General features: G+C 48.4%; 1 long non-coding RNA gene across 2 annotated transcripts; it reads right to left on the bottom strand.

Moving 5' to 3' along the window:
- Positions 1–9,720: 9,720 nt before the first annotated feature.
- Positions 9,721–26,253, bottom strand: LOC125401706 (uncharacterized). 2 transcript variants are annotated; one of them, XR_015003535.2, is made up of 7 exons: positions 24,700–26,253; positions 21,541–21,892; positions 20,666–20,830; positions 19,917–20,030; positions 17,642–17,746; positions 14,757–14,870; positions 9,721–12,175 (listed from the first exon to the last, which is right to left on the bottom strand). It is a non-coding gene; the product is annotated as an uncharacterized LOC125401706 (long non-coding RNA). The 2 variants fall into 2 exon arrangements; XR_015738900.1 differs by lacking the exons at positions 9,721–12,175; positions 14,757–14,870 and adding an exon at positions 15,060–16,800.
- Between the last annotated feature and the right edge of the window lie 14 nt (positions 26,254–26,267).

Genomic DNA, 26,267 nt, shown 5'->3' with positions numbered 1-26,267 from the left:
CTGGCTGGCCAACTGGCCACCACAATCCCCCCATCTCTGAACCCTAGTGCTGTGGGTCACAGGCCTGTGTGTTAGGTGGAGACTGGAGATTCAATCTCATGTCCTCTTGCTTGAGCAGCAAGCACTCCTGCCCACTGAGTTTGCATTCGCATTTTGCTTCTGGATATTAATAGTCACTGTTGGCGTGTGATTGGCTTCCGACTTTGGGGCGACCAGGACTCATTGTGACCCTAGAACAGGGATGGTCCATCTGTGGCTGCCAATAACAGGCATCTGAACTCAGTTTTAATGCCCTGTCCATTCAAAGTGCTAACCCATGGCATTCCAGAGATGGCCTGTGGCCCTCGGGAAGGAGCCAACGGGCTTGGCTGTCCTCAGCCATCTTTTCAAACAGACGTCTGTCTAATGAGGGATCCCAGACTGGCACAAATGGTTCAGGCACCTCTGCCTGCTTCTACACCGCTCGTGTCTCTAGCTGCCAGGTGATGGACAGGTCATCCCCAGCCGTGGCTCATGTCTTTCCTCACGCACTCAGAGCGTCATCCTGACTGCCCAGCTGTGCTCCCAAAAGCGCTCTGAGCACTCAAATCCCTTCTGAGGCACATGCTTGCAGACAAGGAGGACAGACAGCATGGCTGGCCACGGAGCAGCCTGGCCAAAGCTGCAGCATGAGGATATCGTGGGGCACACTCACGAGGTGAGCAGACGCGGGAGGATTATTTCTCCTGGGAACACCCAAGCCTCTTGATTCTTTATGTTATCACCATTAGACGGTATCTGGGGAAAGAGAGTGGGACAACCCCGGACATATCAGAAGAAATGTGACCAGGAAACGGGTGTCCACCACAGTCAGTCTAGGGGTGGCGTGGAACAAGACGCCGCATGCGTTTCTGACAGGCCACTTTCTGATGCTGTGGGCAGTGTAATATACACCTAACACTGGTTTGGGGCACTGATGCCATTTTACACCATTTTATCCAACATGAGTTTCCTGACCACGGACAGGAGCGCCACCGTGTCCTCTCCCTCCAGCAGGGACAGTACGTGGTCAGCGTAAAGCAAACAAGCTACGCAGAGCTCTGGGCCCTGAGCTGCAAGTTGCAAATGAAACGGGCAGAGAGCTGACCAGCCTCAGAGTCCCACTAACCCCCTGGAGCTGGGGGCTCAGTCCAAAGAGGGTCCGTGACATCGTGTGCCATCTCAGGCCATCACAACAAACTCAGCCTCCGAGGTCAGTTGTGAAAGGAGCGTTTAATGGCATGGAGCAAATGCTTATGATGTTCTGTCCAAATTCTTACATTCTGTAACTCCAGTCTGAGGAGGATATGACGCCCTCTTCTGGCCCTTGTGGGTACTGCATGCGTGTGATGCACAGACACACATGAAAGCAAAACACCATACACATAAAATAAAAATATTGTTTTTAAAAAAAAAGCCTTTATTTGATTTTTTAATACAGGATTTCTCTGTGTAGCCCTGACTGTCCTGGAAATCACTCTGTGAACCAGGCTGGCCTTGAACTCATAGAGACCCACCTGCTTCTGCCTCCAAGTGCTGGGATTAAAGGTGTGCAGCACCACCACCCATCTTAAAAAAAAAAAACAACTTTTGAGCTGAGTGTAATGATACAGGCCTGAACACTCAGCACTCAGAAGATGAGGCAGGAGGATTGCAGATTTCTGGACAGCATGGACAGAATCCCGAAACCTTGACTAAAAGTAGAAATCAGAAAAAAAACAAAGTAAAGCTTTACATACACACACACACACACACACACACACACACAATTAAAAATAAGATCATTTTTTTTTTAAGATTGATGTTCCAAAGGGGCCTGGGCAGGAAATCTCAGGCACAAATGGAGGGCACAGCATAAAGCTCCGATTTCCCCTGGTCAACCCAAGGGGCTCCACACAGACGCCCTTCCTGACCCTGCTTCCCTCCACCTCAGCTGGACACTGCTTGCTCACGGGTCCTCAGCAATAGCTCCCAGAAGCCTGAGGTGGGTGGCCCAATTACTTCTCATCACTAAGTTTTTCCCAAACTATTTAACAGAAAACAAGCAAAGCAGTAGCAACAGGATAGGAAAAGGATGCCCCATGGATGCATGCGAGGTGCCACCGTTTTTCTGGAAACATTCAGGTATCTCAGGCCACATACCCACCCCACCCCCCAACCAAGAGATGGAGATCACAGAAAGTCACTGAGGAGAAAACAGCCAGAGGCTAAATAGGAGATCAAGGTCACCTTGTAAAATGTCAAGTGACGCCTGAGGTACTCACTCCAGACCCCACTGCCCCTGCCTCAGAAGGACTGGGATTCCCACAGAGGCCACGAGAAGGGCACAGCAGTGAAAGCCGATGGCCACGTGATTGGCAGTCCTCACCAGTTGGGCTGGCACTGCAGAAACACCCAAGTTCACAAAGAAAAACAGGCTGTTGAAGCAAAAGAGATGTCAAAGCACGACAGGGCATGGTGGCGCACACCTTTAATCTCAGCATTCGGGAGGCAGAGACAGGTAGATCTCTGAGTTCGAGGCCAGCCTGGTCCACAGGGCAAGTTCCAGTACAACCAGGGCTACAGAAAAATCCTGTCTTGAAATAACAAAACAGCAAAACAATAACAGAAGAAGTGCAGGGCATTTGAGGGCCTCTGAAATGAGCTGCTTGGCTCTGCAGTCTTGTGTCGCTACCTGGTGTTCCTAAATCAGCAGCTGAGGCCAGCAGGTGACTCTGGGCTCCGCCCACAGATGGAGTGAACCGAACCAAGGGCCCTGCCTTGTCCAGACTGGCGGCTCTGCTGTAATCTAATCGCCGCCGGGAGTCCCAGGCAGGATTGTTCCCTCACCCTGTCACAATGCCATCACCTTGCAGCATTGGCTCGGCTCACACACGCAGCCCAGGCAGGATGCTGGGACCTGTCTTGGCCACACATCCACAGATCAGTGGGGTCAGCCCTGGCTCTGCGCAGTTCACAGAGGCCAAAATAAGCCTGAGATCAGAAGGAGCCCTGGCTGCACAGGGAGGCCAGGGTTGGGAGGTTTGCTGGAAGGCAAACCCAGGTTTCTTTCTCATGTTTCCTGAGAGTCTGCGAGCAAAGTTTTAGACACAGAAGCTAATGGACAAGAAGTAACTAGAATATTCCTGGAACAAGAAGGTATGGACAAAGAAGTGAGAACAGGTCAAAAAAAATAAACAGCAAAAAAGGTAACTGGCAGTTCAGAGTTCAGCGCCAACTACTGGGTGGGACTGGAGATGGCTCAGCCATTAACAGCACTGGCTGCTCTTCTGGAGGATCTGGCTTCAATTCCCAGCACCCATATGGCCGCTCACAGCGCCAGTCCCAGAGGATCTATCGCCCTCTTCTGTCCTGCTCAGACGCTGGGCATGAATGTGGTGCACAGACATACATGCAGGCAAAGCATCCACCCATGCAAATATAAATGAAGTTTTCAAAAACAAAGAAGAGCTGATTGCGGGGTGAGGGGCAGAAGAGATGAGGTCCAGCTAGTAGTTGTTGTGCCCAGAGTGCAGGAAAGCCTGGATTCTGCGCCAGCATCAATAAATAAAAAAAAAGTAGGAAAAACTAAACAGTTAAGTCTGAGGATATAGCTCTAGGGCCTAGTTCTGATCTCTGGAATAGGGGTGGGGAGCTGTCTGCCTAACACAGTGAGCTGTGGACTACTTAAGCTATTGCTCAAACAGCAACAGAAGAAACCTCCAAGCCAGGAGTGGCGCCACAGACATGGTGGCACGGGTCTTTAATCCCATCAGTAGGCAGGGGCATCATTGTGAGCTCTCAAGACCAGCCTGATCTATACAGTGAGTTCTAGATCAACCAAGGCTACATAGAGAGAACTTGTCTCAAAATGAATGAATAAATAATAAAAAGAAGAAGAAAAGAAGAAAGTGTGTGTGTGTGTGTGTGTGTGTGTGTGTGAGAGAGAGAGAGAGAGAGAGAGAGAGAGAGAGAGAGAGAGCTCTGGATGCAGCTATTCTGGGCGCCGCACCCCTGGGCTGCGAGCCCACATCAACCCCTCCTTCCCAAAGAGCGCAGATGACTGAAAGTCCTGGGATGAGAATCAAGGGAAAATGGGCTTCGAGCACACTGTGTTTATGTTGGGTTCCATGTTCCACACAGCTTATCCCACCTGTCTCTGTTATAATCTATGAGGCAAGGAAGCCAGCATTTTCACCCTGGTTTGACAAATAAGGAAACAGAATCACACAGCCCCCAAATTCCTGCACACACACAGCGGGGGGCCTGGAAACCACAATGCGCAGCTAGGTGGCTCAGAGCAACCTCATCCACCAGAGCAGAGGCCATGGGACCTATCGGAATGGAAACCACGGGGACTACTAAAGCAGAAGCCACAGGACCCTCCCCCCAGAGCAGAGACCACGGGACAGGCAAACCATTAGGAGCTGATGAAATTCTTTGGAGTGTGAAAATGAAGAGATATCATCAAGCACTTTCTTTTGCTTTTACATGTCATGTGAACCTCAAGTCTATGAGTTTGCGAAATACAGCATCCAAACCACCGTGAAAATAAATGTCACAAAGCACCCAAAGGAACACTTGAGGAGAGGGAGGCAGACAGACAATCAACCAGGAATAGGAACCGGCTCAAGGAGGCTTTGATTACTGGGGCAAATAAATTCTTCAAAAACATTCCTGCAAAATTTAAGGAAATAAAATGGAAGATGAGGGAGGCCACTAGGGAGATGGCTCAAAGCAACCGTCTTACCATGGAATAATGAGAACCTGAGTCCAGTCCCTGACACCCACGTGGAAAAGCCCGGCCCACCCCACAGCCCATGTGCCTGTGATCCCAGCCCCAGCTCACTGGCCAGTCTAACCACTTGGTGAGTTCCAGGTTTAGCAAGGGAACTTGTCTCTATGGAGAATGTGGCTAGAATGTCAACCTCTAACTGGTAAGCTGGAGAGAAAGTCGGGGGAGCGTGGACGGGATTTTGGAAGAGAACTAATAACTATTGTTGAAAGCTACTGCTAGGTTTAGTGACGCATGCCTAAGATCACAACTCTAGGCTTGCCAAGGTGGGTGAGCCCTGTGAGTTCAAGGCCAGCCTGGACTACGTAGCAAGATGCTGTTTCAAACTAAAAGCCATGTGGCAAGGTTAGAACTGAAGACAATATGTGAACAAAAGTTAAGAACTCAAATGAGAACTCTCATGTTGTGTGTGTGAGGGCTAAGATTCACCTTGGTGTCTGTGTGTGAGCGTTTCTATTGCTAGGGTAAAGACCATGGCAACTTGGGGGCAAAGATATATTTGACTTACATTCTGCATCAATGAGGGAAATCAGTGCTGCTTACTGGCTTGGTCAATTCTGTCTCTTATAGAACCATCTGTTTAGGGATGGCACCGCCCACAGCAGGCTGGGCCTCCTGCAGCCATCATTAATCAAGGAGATGCACTACAGACACGCCCACAACATGATCTGATGGAGGCCATTCCTTAGTACGGTGTGTGTGTGTGTGTGTGTGTGTGTGTGTGTGTGTGTGGTACTGAAGAAGGCTCTGGAATCCCTGGAACTGGAGTTACAGACAGCTGTGAGCCATGTGATATAGGTGCTGGGAATCGAACTCCCGTTCTCTGGAGCCTCCTCCAACCGCTGCCCTCCCCTCCAGCCCCTAATTTTTTTTTAATGCTAAACTATTTTAGGTCAGAAGTTACTTGGATAACGTAAGAACAGAGGGGCTGGAGAGATGGCTCAGAGGTTGAGAGCACTGGCTGCTGCTCTTCCAGAGGACCTGGGTTCAGTTCCCTCAGAACCATCTATAATGAGGTCTGGTGCCCTCTTCTGGCATGCAGTCATACATGCAGGCAGAACACTGAATACATAATAAAATAAATCTTTAAAGAAAGGAAAGAAAGAAAGAACAGGGGTCTGGAGAGATGGCTCAGTAATTAAGAGCATTGCCTGCTCTTTCAAAGGTCCTGAGTTCAATTCCCGGCAACCACATGGTGGCTCACAACCATCTCTAATGACGTCTGGTGCCCTCTTCTGGCCTGCAGACATACACACAGACAGACTATTGTATACATAATTAATTAATTAATTAATATAAAAAAGAAAGGATGGAAATGTAGAAGCTAGGGCAAAAAAGGTAAATGATTTAGTAAAATCTAACATCGTAAATAAACACCAGTTTAAGAGAAAGAAAATACAACAGAAGAATATCTGAAGGAATAACTGATGGGCTGAAAAGATGTCACACCCCTACCCCTTAGGCTAGGCTCAAAACCAACCAAAAAAAAAAAAGCATCACAATAGCTCATGGGAGCTTTCCAACAGACGCATTGTCTTACCACAGATTTGGGAAGCCATGTACAGCCCAAGCAGCAGAAAGAGAAAAAGGCCTCTCCCGGGCACATGTTTTTAATAGCCTGCTGAAAACAAAAAATGACAAGGCAGACATTAGAATAACTTTGATGAGAATAAAATATCTTTTAAAAGACTGGGATTAGAGCTGGCATGATAGTTCACGCCTTTGATCCCAACACGAGTGAGGCAGAGGCAGAGCCAGAGGCAGAGGCAGGAGGGTCTCTGTGAGTTCCAGAATAGCCAGGGCTACAGAGAGAAATCCTATTTCAAAAATAGATAGATAGATAGATAGATAGATAGATAGATAGATAGATAGATAGATAGATAGAGGGATATAGAGGGATAGATGATGGACAGACAGATAGATAAAAGACTAGGACCAGGGGCGACTGTCTATCAACAACAATGAAAGCAGAGGCAGAGGGCTGTCTGGCAGTCTGTCCATCTGGCTTTCTACTGCATCATTTCCTCCTATGGATCCATTGCTTGGAAGCATTTAAAATAGACCGATCCTGCATCTGGAGTCATTGTGAAGCTGTTCAGACCCCACGATCTTTTACCACACTGCTCCCTCTCCCAGAGTTCCTTCCTCCTCCTTCTCTAGCGGAAAGGAAGACCTCCTTTTGCTTCAAGGCTCACCCCAACTATTACCTTCTCCATGACTGAGGGTAAGCCTGTTTTTACAGCACAGATAGGGGCCGGAAGCCTGGTTCGGTGGGTAACAGAACCCCATAAAGGTGAAAGGAAAGAACTGGCTACACAAAACTGCCCTCCAACTTCCACACATGTACCGTAGTCCATGTGCGTGCATACACACAACAGCAACAACTTCGTGATTTAAGGAATGAAAAAGAGGGTTGGAAAGATGGCTCTGTGACTGTGTACTGTCTGTTCTCCCAGAGAACCCAGATTCAATTCCCAGCACCCACCCACCCACCCACATGGTGGCTCACAACTGTCTGTAACACTGATTTCAGGGGATCTAATATCCTTACACAGACATACATGCAGGCAAAACATCAATGCACATAAAAATAAATTTTAAAAAAGAATAAAAAATAAATTAAATAAAAATTGAAACTGGTAAGACTTAGAACAGATATAAAGGGCCTACTATTTAACACGCTCAATAATACTGAATCCTGCATCCTCATATTATTCTACCTGCCCGAGACTCTGGCTTCCTATCAAGTTCCATCATCGATGTCATGTTCATCCAGTTGTTTCTCGTTGTCTTGAAAACCTCAAATCCTAAGGTTCTGCCGACCCATTGTTGCATTACACTTACTGGATTTTCTGGCAAAAGGTTCTGTTTTACTCCACCCTACTTTCTTAGCTGGGTCTCCCTTGGGGGGCTCTCTCACATGTCCTAGTCTGAAATACAACACCCATAAGCCAACAGCCACCCCGGGGTGGGGGGCACACACTGCGCCGGCAACTCCCAGCCTTCGGGCTGACAGCAGCTCTTCATTCAACTGTATGATCCTGTGACACCAGCTATCATTTAGGACCACCCACTGTGGACTGGGCGTCACACTAAGCATAGCAACAACCGACATTAGACATGGGATCTGCACCCAAGACACTCCCAGCCTGCTGAGGAACATACCCTTTCAACAAGCGCAAAAATAGAGCATGGGGGCGTTAGGTGGGGAAAAAAATAACTTGAGCCAAGATAGGGCCATTCCTGGGCCGCCTCACCCCCCTCTACACCCTCCCTACTTACGTTCCTGGGCTCTCTTCTCCTCCCCGTGCTCTTCCTGCCTGATTCCATCCGTCCCTCTGACTTTAGACACCATCTGTACACTGGTTTCCAGCTTCCCGAGTCCCTTGCAGACCCATCTGCTAAAGTACAGACTCAGGAGACAACCGCCCAAATGTGGGTGTCTGATCTGAGCACGACTCAGTGGCAAGAGCCTTGCCTGACATCTAGGAAGTCCGGGGTTCCATCTCTAACACTGACAAAGGAAAAACTTGGATGTATAAACAATCTAACATTTAACCCACCTGCAGGGGAGTCATTGCTTTCTTCTCTAGTGCCTGCCCGCTTTCATGCACACTGATTTTCGAGTCTTCACCCTCCAGAGAGTCAGCCTAGAAGTCTGAGCCTTATCCGTAGACACTGGGATCTCTCCTTCACTCCTTCCCTTTCCCTTGCCCCCCCCCCACACCCCAACAATCCATTAGCACGGCAGTAGGCGCTAGAGTCAAATCCTAGGTGTCTGTTTGTTTTCTCCCACCGGAACTCCTCCTTAAATGGGAGAACCTTGTTTTTCTTTCAGTTTTGTGTTTGCTTTATTTTTACTGCCGAATCCTCTGACTGTGAGACTGGACTTGTCAGTCGCTAGTCCCCAGATAAATATTTGTTAAGTGGGTGAGAATGTCAGAGGAAAGGTGGTACAATGGAGGTGACAGTTGAGCTGGGTCCTGAAATAGAAATGGGTGTTTCCCTGCTGCAGAAGAGGGCAGAGGGCGCGGGGAAGAAGAAACAGCACAGACAGAGCGGGCCTCTAAGAAGCAGAACATCTGGGAGGGCGAGGCCTCACCTTCAGTCACGTTGATATCATGTCCTAACTCTGACTCTACTTCTCCTCCATCTCGAAGGTGTACCTTAGTCTGTTTCCTACCACTGCACAGAATGCGTGACACTGGGCAGTGTATAAAGAATTAAGTTTTTATTCGTCTCATGGCTCTGATGGTGGGGTGCCCAAAGTCTAGAAGCCACACCTGCAGAGGTCCTTCTTGCTGGCTGGGACTCTACAGAGGGAGTGTGGCCCTTCTGTAGGTAAGAGAGCCAAATTGGCTTCCATAAGAGACCTGCTCTCGAGATAACCCATTAGCCCAGTAATCCATTAATCCATAGGTGGATTAATCCACTCATAGGAGCAGAGCCCTTAGGACCTAATCACCTCTTCAAGATCTCACCTCTTAATACCTCAGAGTATTAAGTGGATATTAAATTTCAACATGAGTTTAGGTGGAGACATCCGGACGCATCCCTGATCTGAACAAAATAGAACTGACACTAGAACCTTCTTCAGTGAGACCTTGACAGTGATAGGAATGTGTAATAAATGATATAGTATGTTATTAACCTTGATATACAGTATCCATAATCCATATGGTCTGAAGGTGGGCTGCAGGATGTAATGGATCAGATTAGAAGTAAATCACTTAAACCGGGAATTTTCAAAACATCTAACAATAATGACCAGCTAATCATGTTGTTTTCTGTCAATTATTCTGTCAAGCAAAATGTTAGGCAAACACGAGCCCTTACACGAGCAAAGCAGCAGTTAGCCAATATAGGGGAAGCATGAGAGCTAGTGTATCCACTAGCTATGGCTGCATCACAAATGTCCTAAGGCTGCAAGGAAAAAAGGGGGGGGCATGTATTATCTCATAAAACTTCTGTGGGTCAGAAACCCAGCTTAGCTCCATCATCTGGCTTAGGATCAGGACTGCATATGGCAATCATCTGAAGGCTTACTTAGCCAAAGCTGGAAGGTTCACCTCCAATATGGTTCACATGGTTGGGAAGGTCAGGTTAACTTATGGCAGGAGGCCCTTCCCACAGGACTGCTTAGGCATCCTCAAAAAGTGACAGCCGGTTTCTCCCAGTGGACCACCCAAAGCGGACAGAAAGGAAGCCTTGGTGTCTTTGTTACCTAGGATCTGAGGTCATTTTTTATAGACATTTTTACAATGCCAGTTGGTTGCCAGATCAGACCTCTGCATTATGGGATAACACTGTATGCACAATTCTCCTCCAATGACTCTGACCCATCCAGAAAACCAGGAACTAAAGCCAATCGGGCACCACCTTGGAACTGGCTGCCACTATTGGCCAAAGTTGAGCCAAAATCATCATGGATGAAGCCAGATAACTATGCTGAAGAAAAGTACAAGACTGTAGAAGAAGATGACTGAGAAAGGAGTAAGGCACAGGTACCTACAGCAGCATCACTGGCAGCTGTCACTCATCAAAGGTTTCCTCTATAATAGGTGTCCTGGTAGTTATGTCAACTTTATATAACCCAAAGCCATTTGGGAAGAAGGACTTTCAGTTAAGAAAATGCCAACCTTGTAGGCAAGTTCGGAGTGCATTTTCCTAATTGCTAATTGATGTGGAAAGGCGCCATCCCTGGACTGTTGGTCCTGAATTCTGTAAGAAAGCAGGCTGGACAAACCACGAGGAGCAAGTCGGTAAGCAGCGCTCCTCCATGATCACGATCAGCTCTGCCTGCAGAGTCCTGCCCTGACTTCCCTCTAAGGATGTGATGCAGAAGGCCAAGTTGTACATCTTTTCTTCCCCACGTTGCTTTTGGCCCTGGCGTTTTATCTCAGCAACAGAAACCCTAAGAGAGACAGTAGGCAGCAGCCAAAACTTTCTCATGTGCTGTCTGAAGTCCAGAGACAAATCAAGCCTTACTGAGTGACAGTCACACTCCTTCAGATGAGAGCGGCTCTTCCCGGTGGGATGGCTGTGTCAGAAGCCACGCCCACTCAAGCATTGCTCTGTGGCTTTTTTTCCACTTTTGTCTGAGTCACTGTGGCAGAAGCTGTGTGGTCTGTGAAGCCTAAAGCATCACCATCCACTCCTCCCCAGAACACAGGGAAATGCCCATCTGTGCTCCACATCATTGAGACCTTATGCAATAAAATCTCTTCTAGCCAGGCGGTGGTGACACACATCTTTAATCCCAGCACTCGGGAGGCAGAGGCAGTGGATCTCTGTGAGTTCGAGACCAGCCTGGTCTATGATAGATAGTTCCAGAACACTCTCCGACGCTACAGAGAAACCCTGTCTCGAAAAACAAAAAGCAGAGAAAAACAAAAACATCTTTTCAGGGTTGGAGGGATGGCTCAATAGTTAAGAGTACTTGTTCCTCTTGCAGAGGTCACAGGTTCAGTTCCCAGCACCTACCTATATGGTGGCTCACAACCATCTGTAACTCCAGGTCCAGGGGATCCGATGGCCTCTTCTGGCCTTGGTGGGGACCCAGCACACACATGATACACATACACACATACAGGAAAAACACTCACACACATACAATAAATAAATGTAAATAGAATTTCTCTTTTTAAAAGATAGTACTTTCTTCATCTTATAAATGAAGAAAGTGAGGACCAGACAGGTTCTGATTTACCAAGAATCACATGACTTGCATGTAACAGGACAGAATAATGTTTGGACAGCCTGACTGTACTCTAACAGTTTTGGATTCTGGAACATTTCAAAACTCGGCTTTTTTAAACCATCCTTTAATATTCTTAATGCGTGATGCCAAGGAAAGAAATCAGAGAAAAGTGATGAAAGGCTCTTAGTTATCCCCCACAGGGACCACCCCAAAACCCAGTGACTTCCAGAGTTTGGGGCTGCACGGTTCCTTCTGGTGGTTACCAGGGCTCATTGTTCGGCTGCATTCCACTCGGGCATGGGTTCTCAACCACGGGTGAAACCTGCTCAGCAACCAGGTTTGCTTGCGATGCCTAAAGACGTTGATGGGTACTGCTGGTTTCCACTGGAGAGAGGCCACAGGTGATGCATAACTTATAGCCCCCACAACAAAGAATCACCTGGTCCCAAAGGTCAGTAGTGTCTCAGTTGACAAAACCTGAACTCGCTGATCAACTGGTTCTGGAATGTTCCAGGTGTTGTCACTCAGGCATCCGATAATCAGTGCTGGCAGTGGCTGGGCCTGTGGTCCCCCTCCACCTGCTCTGTACTCCAGGAAGTTAAACTGACTACAGCAAGGCCTCAGACAGAAAGACAAGGGGCTGAAATCCAGGACCTACAGAGAGCAGAGCGACTCATCACATTCTATTGACAGAAACAAGTCACAAGATCACACACCCTTGAGAGACAGAGGCAGAAGATGTTCAAGTTCAAGGGCCAACCTGGGCTACGTAATACGTTCTAGGCCAACCTGGGGTATATAGCAAGGCCCTCGTTGAAATTAAAAACGTTCACCATGACTCGGGCCCTACCCAGGCAACTGACAAAGAAACGTGGCAGAGGGAAGACATCATTCTGTGTGTGTGAACATCCCTCCAAACGTGCATTTGAGAACCACTGGCCTACTGTGGGCAACTCGATCAGACAAGCCCAGGTCATTGGCTTAAGTGCTAGTGGAGGCCAACACATCCCTCCCTCCTACTCCCTTCCTCTGTCTGGATCCCTGGCCATTCACCTGAGGTCAGAACTTCTCAACAACAGAGTTCAACAGGAATGGTTCTTACATGCCATAGAAATGGGCCAAGGCTCAGCAAGTAGACAGGAGCTCAGCCATAGCTACTGCCCAGTGGGTCTGCACATGAGGAGGGTGAACGTTAGCACAAACCAGGTAGGGCAGCCAGGCCTCCTAGGGAGCTGGACTGGAGAAATCAGACAACAGCTTTGGCTTGAGTTTTGGTGTAGAAATATTACATGGAAAAATAATATTAAGTAAAATAAATGGTTTGAGGAGACTGTGAGTGTATGCACGTGTTCACATGTGTGTGTGTGTGTGTTCACGTGTGTGTGCATGAGAAGACAAGAGGACAACTTCTATTGTCATTCCTCAGGCTCCATCTACATTGCTTAAAAAAAAAAAAAGAATTTACTTAACCTGTATGAGTGCTTTGCCTGCACGTATGTCTGTGTACCTCATGCATGCTTGGTGCCCATAGAGGGCAAAAGAGGTTGTCAGAACCCCTAAAACTGGAGTTATGGATGTTTGTGAGCTGCTGTGTAGATCCCAGGAATCAAACCTGGGTCCTCTGGAAGAACGGAGCCACCTCCCCAGTCCCTATCTCGCTTTATGAGAAAGGGTTTTTCACTGTCTGGAGCTTGCTAAGTAGACTAGGCTGGCCAGTCAGTGAGGCCCAGGGATTCCAGACTCCCCAGCCGCTGGATTACAAACACATGTCATCATGCCCAGCTTCGCCGCCCCCCAACATACACACAGGGGATTGAACTCAGATCCTCAGGCTCCCAAGGCAAGCACTTTTCCCAACTGAGCTGTCCTCCCAGCCGTGTGTGTGTGTGTGTGTGTGTGTGTGTGTGTGTGTGTGTGTGTGTGTTCCAAACTAAGGAGGATTGGTTCCAACCGTCCTTCCTCTTTATAAACCCAGGAGTGTTCAGGTCTCTTCTATAAAATAGTGGGGTATTTATATAGCACCCAGGCACATCCCCCATACAATCTAACCCTTCTGTAGAGGGTCTGCAGTGTTTAGTATGGGTCAAGTGCTCTGTAAATACCTGTCGTACTGTATTGTTTAGATAATCATGATTTAAAAGAAAAAAAAAACCTGTACAAGTTTAGTACAGACAAGAGTTTTTCCAAATATTTCCAACCTGGTTGACTCTGTGGATGCTGAGCTCCGGCATGCAATGCGCCGGCTGCACCAGCAGAGCCCGATCGGGTCATTTTGATCCTCATCCCAGAACTTAGATTTATACCACAATTCGGAAGTATGATCTACCCGAACCACTGTGGGCAATTGCCCTGTCTTCTAGACTGCCTTGCCCTTCTGCGTTTATAGTATGAACGAGGCAGATAGGCACGTATTCCCCCAGCTGCCGGAGTCCCGTGCCTCGATGGTTCCTTTGTGTGTTTAGGCTTTATCGTGGATGTTGTCATCGTTGTCGTTTATACAGATTACTGAAACAGCTTCCACCCTGGGCCCCCTGCACAGTGAAGCCACCCTCTCCCAGTTGGTGCTCCATGAGGGAGCATGAAAGCCCCAGGCTGCCCCTGAGTATCATGGATGCATCAGACTGGAAAACAACTGGCTCCCAAGCTCCAAGACAGAAGGGGTGCCGGCCCCTCCGTGTGTATGTTCTGTGCAAACAAGATGAATTTGACTTCTAACAAACCACACAACCAATCAACGTGTCTCAGCAACATTAAATCTTCCCTATCTCCAGATGAGGTATGGATTGGCCACAGGTTTTTATCATATGCAGATGATTCCTGAGGGCGGGAGGGGGGATGTGAGCAGCAGCCAGTGTCAGGGATGCCCTGGCAGAGACACACTGGGCAGAGAGTTTAAAGACAGGTTGGCAGGAGTTCGGAGGAGTCCTGAGCCTCTCCCATCCTTGGTATTTCTGGGTTAATGTATTGAGATGCTGCATAAAAATTTACTATTTACAATACAGACTCTATTGCCTTAAGACAATAAGTGAATTATTGAGTCCAAGGGGATGGGATGATGGCTATTTTTTCTAACTTCAGGCTTCTGAGGTTCTGTCTGTTAAATGTGGGGGAGTCCCAAGCACTCGTGCCCAGCGCAGGCATCATCCTCACGTGTACCCCAGCATCTAAGCACCAATGGTTTCTGCACAAACGGCCCTGCGCCTCCTATTGGAAACGTTCCTGCTTGTCTCCTTTGTCTTGGGCGGGACTGGAGGACTCACTGACCTTTTCTTCCTTGTCGCTGGGAGAAAACAGTGATGACATCTCTTTGGCCGGATGAAACTGATGGAAGATTTATGGAGCAGCTGAGAACTGTCAGAGCCGGGCCCGGCAGATTCCCTAAGACAAGGACCATGGCCTTTTCATCGGGGAGCCCGTTGCTTTCTGGAATCGCCTAACACAAGAGAATCCTATCTACCCAGCCATCAGTGAGGTTATCCCAGGACCCCACAGCTGCTGCCACCCAATCTGAAGGCCCCTGCTTCTGCTCTTGAGGGAATCGCATGTGACCACACAGGAGCCCTAGCTGTCACCCACCCTCACCCCCCTGGCCCCAGTCTGGCACCCAGAGCCCTCCAGGAGTGGGAAACTTCATCCTCTACCTCCTCAGTCACAGGGATTTCAGAAATTAGTCACAGGAAGGGGGGAGGCCGAGAATGGAGGCTTCCTAGAGGAACCTGTAACAGGATCTGTGGTCTTTCACCGTAGGTCACAGCAGCTCAGACTGTCCCTGAATAGCAGCGAGTGGTCAAGGATGAAGTCAGCCTCTCTAGCCTCTGCCAGCGGCAGAGGGTGCACACAATGGGTGGACCTGAAGCCCAGAGCCCAGCATGTGCTTGACGTGTCTTTCAGCCCTCACTTCATGAATGCACGCTGAGACACTCCATGGCTCTGCTGCATCTCAGTCTGCACAGGACACTCCCAGTTGTCCCAGAATTGTCACTGGCAGCCTGCCTTTCTGTCACAAATATCTCATGAGGACAGTAAATGACAGTCATTCTAAAGGGCTGGAAATGTTGCTGGATGGTAGAGGTAGAAGGCCCTAGGTTCAATCCCTTATACAGCTACATACATACATACATACATACATACATGGGGCTGGAGAGGTGGCTCATGAGTTAAGAGTGCATACTACTCTCGCAGAGGACACCAGTTCCCAGCACCCAAGTTGGGTGGCTCACAACTACCTATAATGACAGTGCTAGGAGACCTGATGCCACCTTCTGGCCTCCACAGGTACCTGCACATACAAAGTTTACATGCACGCACACACACAAATATGCACACACACACATAAACTACAAAGTAAATATTTAAAAATAAAGCTGGGAGGGCGCTGGAGAGATGGCTCAGTGGTTAAGAGCACTGACTGCTCTTCCAGAGGTCCTGAGTTCAATTCCTGGCAACCACATGGTGACTCACAACCATCTGTAATGAGATCTGGTGCCCCCTTCTGGTCTGTAGGCACACATGCAGACAGAGCACTGTATACACAATAAATAAATAAATCTTTAAAAAATAAAAAAATAAAGCTGGGTGGTGGAGGCATACACCTTTAATCCCAGCATTCAAAAGGCAGAGGTAATTGGATCTCTGTGAGTTGGAGGCCAGCCTGGTCTACAAAGCGAGTTCCAGGACAGCTAAGGCTAGACAAAGAAACACCCTGTCTCAAAAATAATAATAATTAGTAATTATAAAAACCTAATCTTTTCAGAAAGAATCTGAGATTCCAGCAGCCAGTAGGCCAGGGATCTGTTTTAAGCCAAAGAATGATGGTGCCCAGTAGACTACAATAGAAACAAGTCAAATATCCACCAGCAGAAAGTAGTTAAATAAGCTATGGCTTATGGATATGGAATATTATGCATCCATTATAAAAAAAAGGGGGGGGGACTGGAGAGATGGCTCAGTGGTTAAGAGCACTGGCTGTTTTTTCCAGAGGACCTGGGTTCAATTCCCAGCACCCACATAGCAGCTCACAACCATCTGTAACTCCAGTTCCAGGAGATTAGAGGCCCTCTTCTGGCCTCAGTGGGCACCAGGTAGACATGCAGGCAAAACACTCAGACACTCAAAATAACCATTAGAAAACAGACCTTTGACGACCTCTAGAAGTGTAAAGACTCTCCTGCCTGGGATGCTGTGGCATTGTTTGTGGCAAGCATCAAAGAGGAGCTAGTGTCCAGTCTGTCTGGGGTTAGCCCATCAGAAAAGGTGACAAAATTACACGTCAGCGACTGGACTCACGTGGTGACAGGTGGGAGCATGCCTGTGGACACAGAATGTCGGTGTCTTAAGCTTTGCCGTGATTTTAGACAAAATCTTTTGAAAAGAAATGTTTTCGCATTCACATTTTTGCAACAGAAAACTTATTTAATGTTACATGAGGTAGCTAAAACATTATGGACATCGAGTGAGGGTTACTCCGTGGTAGAACTTGTATTCAGTATGTGTGGAGTGCAAGGTTCGGTCACCGCCCACCCGGACCTAGCTCCAGAAATGAAATATTATGCTAGTCAATACAGAAAAAGTACTAGTGGGCTCTTCCACCTTCCTTTTTCTTCACACTGAACCCTCAGATTTCACCCAGCCCTGCAGGTTTACAGTCGCCTTGTTACTGGACTGTGTATAAGGGGAGAGCAGGAGCAGGGAATGGGGAGTTCTCAGAGCTTGGCATGTTTACAATAAGAATATAGGGGCTGGAGAGATGGCTCAGCACTTAAGAGCACTGGCTGCTCTTCTAGAGGACCTGGGTTCAATTCCTAGCACCCACATGACTGCTCACAACTGCCTGCAATTCCAGTTCTAGAGGATCCTATACCCTCACACACACATACATCCAGACAAGACATCAATGCATATAAAATAAATAAATTTTATTTTTAAAATTTAAAAAGAATATATTCGTAGTTGGGCATAATGGTGAATGCCATTAATGAGGATAGAGGCAGGTGAATCTCTATGAGTGAATTTGAGAGCAGCCTGGTCTACTTAGTGAGTTCTAGGCCAGTGAGGTCTATATAGTGAAAGAGAGAGAAAGAGAGAGAGAGTATAGGGGAAAAGTGAATATATTCATGACTTGTATAACTTTAAAATAATAGAAATCTCACCTGGGAAGTAGTGGTGCACTCCTTTAATCCCAGCAGAGACAAATGGACCAGCCTGGTCTACAGATCAAGTGTCAGGACAGCCTGGGCTACACAGAGAAACCTTGTCTGGAAAAAAGAAAAAAGAAATGAAGGAAGGAAGGAAGGAAGGGAAAAAGAAAGAGAGAGGGAGAGAGAGGGAGAGAGAGAGAGAGAGAGAGAGAGAGAGAGAATAATATAAATCTTAAATGTCCAAAGCTAAGAAGCATGAATATGAGTTAAGAAACTAAGTCTTTGGGGCTGGAGAGATGGCTGAGCAGTTAAGAGCACTGGCTATTCTTCTAAAGCAACCCAGGTTCAATCCCAAGTACCCACATAGCAGCTCACAACTGTCTGTAACTCCAGTTCCAGGGGTTCTGACACCCTCACACAGACATACATGTTGGCAAAGCACCAATGCACTTAAAAATAAATCTTGGGGGAAAAAAGAAATAATTTTTTTAAAAAATAAAAAAGTCTGTTATTCTTTTCACCCAGAGTTCTTGCTTTTTATTTCATTTTATTCATATATGTGTCTGTGTATTTTCACGCACATGTGTGTATGTCTATATGTGTGTGTATGTGTGTGTGTATGTGTGTGTGTGTGTGTAGGCCAGATGACTACCTCTCTTGTCCTTAGGAATGCTGTCATCTCTACTGAGAGAGCATTTCTCCTTGGCCTGGAGACCAACAATTCGGCTAGGCTGGCTATCCAAGCAGTACCAGGGCTCCTCCTGTTTAGACCTTCCCTGCTCTGCCCACCACAGCCAGACATTTTTATGTGGGTTCTGATACAAGGTCCTCTTGCCTGCCCAGCAAGCATCCTACCAACTGAGTCATCCCTCCAACCCCCAAGCATTTACTTTTGTCTTGGGTTGATTTTGTTTGCAGGCACTAAGGACTGAGTGCCCAGTCCTGATGCCACCAGTCCCTTAGACAGCAGAGGAGACAGCAAGCTTCCGGAGGGCAGCCTGGCTTGCCTTCCTAGAAACATGAGGGTCTAGATGGCTCTGGGAGGAATTGCAGGAAAACAGAAGACAAGTGCACCCGTATACACAGGCTGCAGCTTTATCCCAGTCTGGTACCGGAAAGATTTTATAAACCGCAGGTTCTTGCACCTCACTTACTTTCTGGAAGGAGACTGAGAATCTGCAGTGACCCAGAATTCTGGGTAGTTTGTAAACACAACTGGAATGCAAAAGGCCATGGTTTTGTTTCAGCACTGAGGACTGGAGTCAGATTCCCTGCTCAGTCCTGTTGGAACTAAAGAAGATTTGAAATCCAAACTCCCCAAAGCCCCTTTGCCACCTAGAAGACAGCAGCATCCTCTCCTCTCCGGTGAAAACTTACAGAGGGTTGGGAGTGACACTCTCTAATACAGGGCAGAGAGGCTATGCTATGCCTAAACTAACTATGCTTCAACAGCCCTCTGCTGAGATCTTGGTCACTCCATCCCCAAGGTCAGCACCTCCTTAGGCCTCAGCCAATTTTAGGCCCCTGATCAGAGAAAGCCCAGGTCGGTGGATCAAGCCCCCCCCCCCCCCCCCCCCCGCTGCTCCCCTGCTGACCTCTACTTTCAGCGTTTCAGAGCTGAGTCTCCTTCCTGTCAAGTGAGATCTGTTTGGTCTTGCTCAGTCTTTTTCTTTCTTCTTTTTAAATAAGTCAAGGGTACAATTTGCAGTTTAAGGAGTAGCTGGGTGCCCTGCGGCTCAGTGGCAGAGCACTCTCCTAGCCAAAGCACAGCAAGACCTCCATCCCCAGCACCAAGAAAGGAAACAAGACAGTCTCTTCACAGGCTGGTGGGTTGTCAGCAGCAAAAGGCTTTTGCTTGCTTGTGTGTGTGTGTGTGTGTGTGTGTGTGTGTGTGTGTGTATTTCATATGCTCTGATCCCTTTGACATTCTAGGAGGATTGAAAGAGAGAGTTAAAAGGAAACATTCATTATCACCCTAACCTGTGAGGCCATCCAGGGCATTGCGGGTAATTTTCCCAGCCATTGACAAGGGCCATTCATATTTTTCTCACTTTCAGTAGTATTAATTGACAAATCATAGTCACATATATGTATAGGGTACAACGGTACCATGAGATGCTCTGATATGTGTGTACATCAAGGAACGGTTAGATTAATTAACAAACACTGGTGCCTAACTCTGATCTCTTACATTGGGACATTTGAGATTGACTCTTATTCTGAAAAATTTAATACACCACTCCTTAATTACAACATATTTGAGCTGTGTAAAAACATTATGCATTACCATATAATCCATAATCCATTCGGGATTATGCAGAGATCTCCAAATGCATCCTTTCCTTCTTCCTTCCAAACACAACCAGGCCCGACCCAGGCACACCCGGCTCTCCGTCTGAAACTGGAGGTTAGAGAAACAGTTGGCTGAGTTTAGCGGAGAGACGTGGGCGGAGGTACACAGAGCTCATGGGCAGGTTCCCCCTCCGCTCCTCCGGGCTCTTCAGTTCCCTGTGGATCTGAAGTGCCCCTCAAGAATGGCTGGCGGCTAGCTTCCACAGCCCGTCAGCAGGAGACCAAGGTTTCTTCAAGAGCGAACTTCCGCTAAGAATTCCTTCACAGACACCCACTTGTCAGTCTAGGTGGGGGCGAAGGGGAAGGTTTCAGGCAGCGTTTGGAAACTTCCTTCACCCGGGGCTGCGGGAGGAGTTTGGCTCCCTAGAAGTTCCCTTTCCTGTCGTCCCCCCCTCTTCTCTAGTCTCCACTCTCTCTTCTCGATCAACTTTCTCTCTCCCTTTCTATTCTTCCATTTCACCATCTCCTTTTCTCCCTCCCTCCCTGGCTCCCCATCTCCCCGGGTGCTCTGGGATCAGCAACCCTCAGCGGGGTCTGAGCATCTGCACCCTAGGGCGGCCCTTAAGAGAAGGCCCCGCGGCCTGGGAGTCTGTGACCCTTTAACGATCTGTCCAGGTTGTGGAAAATCTGCTGGTGCCGCAGAGGAAAATCTGCTGGTGCTGAGGGAAGGTGGCTGGCACTCACCAGGGAATCAGGAGGAGATGCTATGAGGACCCAGACCGGGAATGCTGAAGCAGAAAAAGCAAGAGGCAGCTCAGTCGCTAGAATACTGCTAAGTTACATCTTCCTCTTATGTAGTCCGAGCCCTGGGTACAATAGCACAGTCTCCCTTGTCTCTTCTCTGAGGCCCTAGGAAAGACAGGAGCAGTGTAGGAAGATGCACGGATGGAAGCCTAAATCAGAAACACACACACACACTTCCACAGCCTGGCTATCCAAGAGACTGGGGCTGGGGGAAAGGGGATTGGGGCCCAAGCTGGTTCAGGTCCCAGGGTTCCCTTGCTGTGTGACCTGCAGGAACAGGCCCTGCTGTTGAGTCTGTTGAGCTCCTGGCGTCAGTCAGCAGCATTTCCTGAGCACCGGAAACCTACCCAGAACTGTGTCAACTGAGCAGAGGTATCCACCCTCTGATGCCAAGGACTCAGCTGTGTTGTCGAGACAAAATGGCTGGCTCCTGATCCCTCATCTGCTCCTCTGGCTCTATTCAGCCCAAAGCCCTCACAGACCCTCACAGGCACCACTCCGGAATTCTAAAGAAGAGTGTGGGGAAATGGCTCAGTGGTTTAGAGCACCTACATCCAAGCAGCCCACAACCACCTGTAACTCCAGCTGCAGGGAATCCAACACCCTCTTCTGTGTGCTCCTGTGCCCCCTACACGCATGTGCACACATAATTCAAAATGAAATTAATCATAAAAATGAAAGATCGGCACAAAGGTGCAAAGGGGCCTCTGACGACTTTCCTGTGGTGCCCTGCTGTTTGGAGCTCTGGAGAAGGGAAAGAGAAGCACACACTGAGGTCAAATGAAGACAAATGTCCAAGTAGCAAGACAGATCACCTGGGGTCTGCTATCCTGCAGCGAGCCTCCATGCTTTTCTCCCGTCACCGTCACCGTCACTGGCGAGAATACACAGGGACAACTCTGCTCCTGTGTTACTACTCCTTTGAGAAAGTGAGGCTATCGTCTCATTTTACAGATGAGAACATCAATGTTCGGGAAGAACAAGCAGCCATAGTCCCCGCAAATCATTTCTGCCTGTCATTTCCAGAGGTCTTTCCCTTGAAAGTCTTCCGAGACCTCTTTCCTTCTCCAAGCCTGATTCCAGGAGCCTTCCTCTTTCTCTATTTGCTTTGCTTTCTGGAAGTTGCTTCTACTGACACTCCTTCTTCTGTCTTCTAGGAGGTGAAGCCTAGGATAGAAATACCAAGATTAGGTTAGTCTCTAAGGACATCTATCATGAGCTCCTGGTGCTCAGAGCAAGTGAAGCAGCATGTGGCCTGTGGCCTGTGTCCCCACTGGCTGCAGATGGGAACACAGGTGCTGGGCAGGGAGCAAACAACTGTGCTGGGATAGAGCACTGAGTCCCAGTAGGTCCCACTGAGTTCCAGAGGGTGGTTATGCATAGCAGCAGAGACTACAGAAGGCTGGAAGAATGGTACTCCATGAAATAGGTATGTTGAACTTGAAGTAAGCAATTGACAAGCTAAATGTGGAAGCATTGCATAATATATGCACCAATTATAATTACTGTATCAGATAAAAAATTAAAATGAGCAATTTTAAGAATTAACTAAGAACACACTAATGAGAATAAAAGACAAAAAGTTTAGACAGGCACTTTGACACAATAAATAGATTTCCGTTCAGCTGTGTGGAAAACTGTTGAGAATCAACTCAAGCTGAGTTTGTGAATAGGCAATGCTACTCATGGCTGTTTACACAATAGAAACTGTGCGTGCGAAAGGCAGGTGCCGGAGTCCTCAGAAAAAGTACCACTATTTTGTGATAGTCAAAACACGGGAAATTTGACATACAAGAGAACTTGGCAGAACAAGAATGGGCGCAGCGCATAAAGCATCCCTCATCTGAACCGCTTCCCACCAGAATGACACAGGTTCAGTTGCTTCAGATTTCGGATTCTTGCCTAAGTATGTGTTAATAGACACCTCAGGGACAGAACTCCAGCGTCAATACAGAATCCATTCGCATCACACATGCACAGTCTGAAAGTCATTTTTTGCTGTATGTTATTCTCCTTTCAGTGTGACCAGCTCAGGTGAGTTCAGGTGTGCGGGTGCAGGGGTGTCAGACAACCGGCAGTTGTGGTTTTAGGCAGGGATGCTCAGCCTGGAATATACCGAATATATTAATACAATGAGAGCAAACAGGACTTTGCTATCAGGTGGATATCTATGAGTTCAAGACCAGCCTGGTCTACAAAGCAAGTTCCAGAACAGTCAGGGCTACACAGAGAAACCCTGTGTCAAAAAAAAAAACAAACAAACAAATCGCTTGTTCACCACCTGTGCTCAGAGTGGAAATATTCACAAGTCAGTTTATTTTTTTATTTTAGGCACTTCCGTGTCGGAATCAAAAAGTGTTCCTCAGTACTCGGAGGGTGCAGAGCCACCGGTTTGCCTTCAGGGAGCAGAGCGACAGAGCTGCCACGCAGCCAGCGGGGGGGGGGGGGGGGGGGGGGGATGCCCTTCGAGCAAGTGTTTCTTCAAACCCAGCCTTACCTAACTGAGCACTCGGCCTGACTAAACTGGGAAATGGCCATCTGCAGGTCTGTCCAGAAGGGAAGGACCAGTCTGTCAGAATAACCCTAGAGGTCAGAGATGAAAGCCATGTGTCCCAAACCAACTTGAGATGCTCAAGTCAAGTCACAGTCTGGGGGCAGGGGTATCAATCTAGCACAGAAGAGAAGGTTCAGGGCCCATCCCATGAAAACATGCCCCCCAGGCTCCTTCACGGATCCTTTTGCTATTGCTAAGAATCCAGTTCAGCTGGGGCTGGGCTAATAGGGGCTGACATAAATAAGAAGACTCATAAATGGCTCTGTCTTAGCAGGAGAAGGGTTGTGTTTGCCCCTACTTTGTTTCCTTACAGAAACTGCTATCTTAGGCAAATAAACCCTGATAAATGACAAGCCCAATTTTCCCAAGGCCTAGATTATCCTCAGGCTGTGTTTTAGTGGGTGGTCCTCTCTCAGCAGTTGGAGTAATCCAGAATGATCCTGGGCGACTGGAAGGGAGCAAGCCTGTATTGAAGCCAGGAAATGATTTCCCTGTCAGTAGCTCCCTAGTCCTGTGTGTGACTATGAAATAAAGAGGTCGGATATATACCTGAAATGGATAGGACTGGGGATACCAGAACTGAAGGGGTCAGACGGCTGCTGAGAGATTTTATTTTTCTAATTTTATTTTTCTTTATTTAAAAAAGGAGATACAGCTGGCTGAATATAGAAATTAAAAAAAAAAAGGATGGAAGGGCATATAACCCAAGGAAGATTTGGGCCTACCATCTGATCAGGATGCCTAGAACTCTAGGGCACAGGACAAAGACTTTAGAGGCCTGGGCTGAAGATTTCACTAGAACTCACTACCTTATGAAAAAACTGGCCAAGCGGTGGTCACTGGTCAAGGTGGTCACTTATCACTACGGCTGGCCTTTCTAAATCAAAAAGCAGCCCCACTCCGGTTCTTTGCAGGTTGGAAGTGGGCAGTGGGAGCAAAGGAGAATGGCGGGATTCTGAGGTTCCCCTGACCCCCCCCTCCCCCGCAACGGTCCTTTCGCCAACCAAAGTTACTTGGAGTTAGAGAAAACTCGGGCCAGACTGGCGCTCTCTGAAGTCAGAGGCCCCTTCGAAGGATAAGCCTGATTTTCCTTCACCTCGGCCAAGCAGCCAAAGCGCAGTTCCGCCGGTTTTGTGACTAGCTCTTAGTCCAGATTCCCCGAGTTCATGGTTAGCAAACGGACCAGATGCCCCCTTCTGAGTGACAGTGCGCCACAGTATCCCCCATCCACGTCCCAGAACTTCTCCTGGACCGCAGTATCTCCTCCCCACCCTCTAGGACCTCGAAGGACAACAGAGCCAAGGGGGCATCGCGTGACCCCGAGCGGAAGGGCCCCAGTCTGGGTCCTAATGCGGGTGGCGTCTCTCTTGACAGGCAGCGTTTGGGGACAACAGCGGGGAAGAGAGATAAGATGACATACCAGAGCAGATTTGGTGTGCGCGCTGATACTCCTGGCCCGACAGGAAACTCGGAGCTATTTAAAAGACCCTATCGATTACTTTATCTTCCCTGGAGGAAAGCTTCTTGCCGAGAGACAAAAGATGTCCCCCTACCTAAAGATACAAGGCCACACAGCAGAGAGTTTGCGCAGGCGACGCGCAAGTAGGGACTCTGGGAGCGCCAAGATGCGTTTACATCCGTCGGAAAAATGACTCTGGGTGCCCGGCATAGCCAGTCTGGAGATGTCAGGAGCGATGGGCGTCGGGCCACCTCACAGTCCCTGTGAGCTCTGCCCGCAAAGTTCCCGCGCACGTTGTGCACACTAACTGGTGTGCCTCTGAGTTCCATCCGTACTCCTCCCAAGTTTAAATGCTCCTTTTAAGGGCTTGAATGTCTGCAGCCGTCAACTGCACCCTGAAAGCGTGGCGTGTGACATGGCATTCGTTTAGCGTCTCCATCCCGCTTTTCTCCAATCCGCGTGCAGGCAGATTACTGCGGCGCGCTCTCTGCCGGAGCCCAGCAGCTGCTGAAGTCCGGAGTTCCACGGTCCGGAAGTCCTCGGTCCCCCGGGGAGGCTCTGGGTAGACACTGATTGAACCCAACCGACCACTGTCAGGGCTTTCCCCGTGCGACACTTTGCCACCTACCCATTCACAATCCGTTCGGCCTGCGTGGCAGAAAGCGGCGTTTCCTGCGGGACACCAGCATATTTTTTAAGCACTTTAAGGGTCGTAAGACACGATCTGAAAGGAAAGGACGGTGCAGAAGAGAAAGGGCGGCGATCCTAGGACGCATCGAACTGCGGTGACCGGCCACTTACAGTCTGATTCACGCCCACCAGAGACCCCAGCAGTCCCCGAAGGAGGCGGCGACTTCGGGGTTGTTGTCTGAATTTCAACTGCAGCAATCAGGCGCTAACTGTACGGCTCCGACCCCAGCCGGCGGCGACCCTCTAGAAGCCCGGCTTGCTCCCGGTGCTGGAAGTGAAAACCCACGCCTTTCCTGCAGCTACGCGTCCCTCGATCTGAGCGCTCAAGTCCAAGGCGGCTGCAGAGACGCCTCCTGGAGCTCCACGCCGCCGCACTAGCGTGGGATGGCTCTAAAACGCACCGTTTTCTCCTCGCCGCATCTTAAATCATTGTCCCACTCCAATGTCACCGGATTTTTTTCAAATTATCATCTCCTGAGACCGGATTCTGAGAGACCACCAGAACCTTCACCTCTGCCCGGTGTTTATGCTGTAACAGTTTGCAACCGACAGGGCAGGTGGAAAACAATGTTACAGGCACTCTCCGAGCTCGGAGCAGAGGAGAAAGAGAACCGAGATAAGGAAAACCCCTGCGTCTGGAAGCGGCTCCCATCGATCCATCAAGTCTATCACATCAAGTGAGTGACCAAAGAGAAATTTCGCTTTGGAAATCCCCGCCAAAAGCGCGTGGAAAAGTGCGCCGGCAAAAATATAAAGGACTCCGCAGAATTTCGAAACAGCACGCACACCCTACAATTTGACACATTTTCCATAAGCACACAAATAAATGAAATCTGCAG

Source organism: Myodes glareolus, chromosome 9, assembly GCF_982192425.1.
Source record: "Myodes glareolus chromosome 9, mMyoGla1.1, whole genome shotgun sequence".
NCBI classification, from domain to species: Eukaryota; Metazoa; Chordata; class Mammalia; order Rodentia; family Cricetidae; genus Myodes; species Myodes glareolus.
The sequence above is the reverse complement of the archived record's forward strand: the minus strand, read 5'-3'. Positions and strand labels throughout refer to the sequence as shown.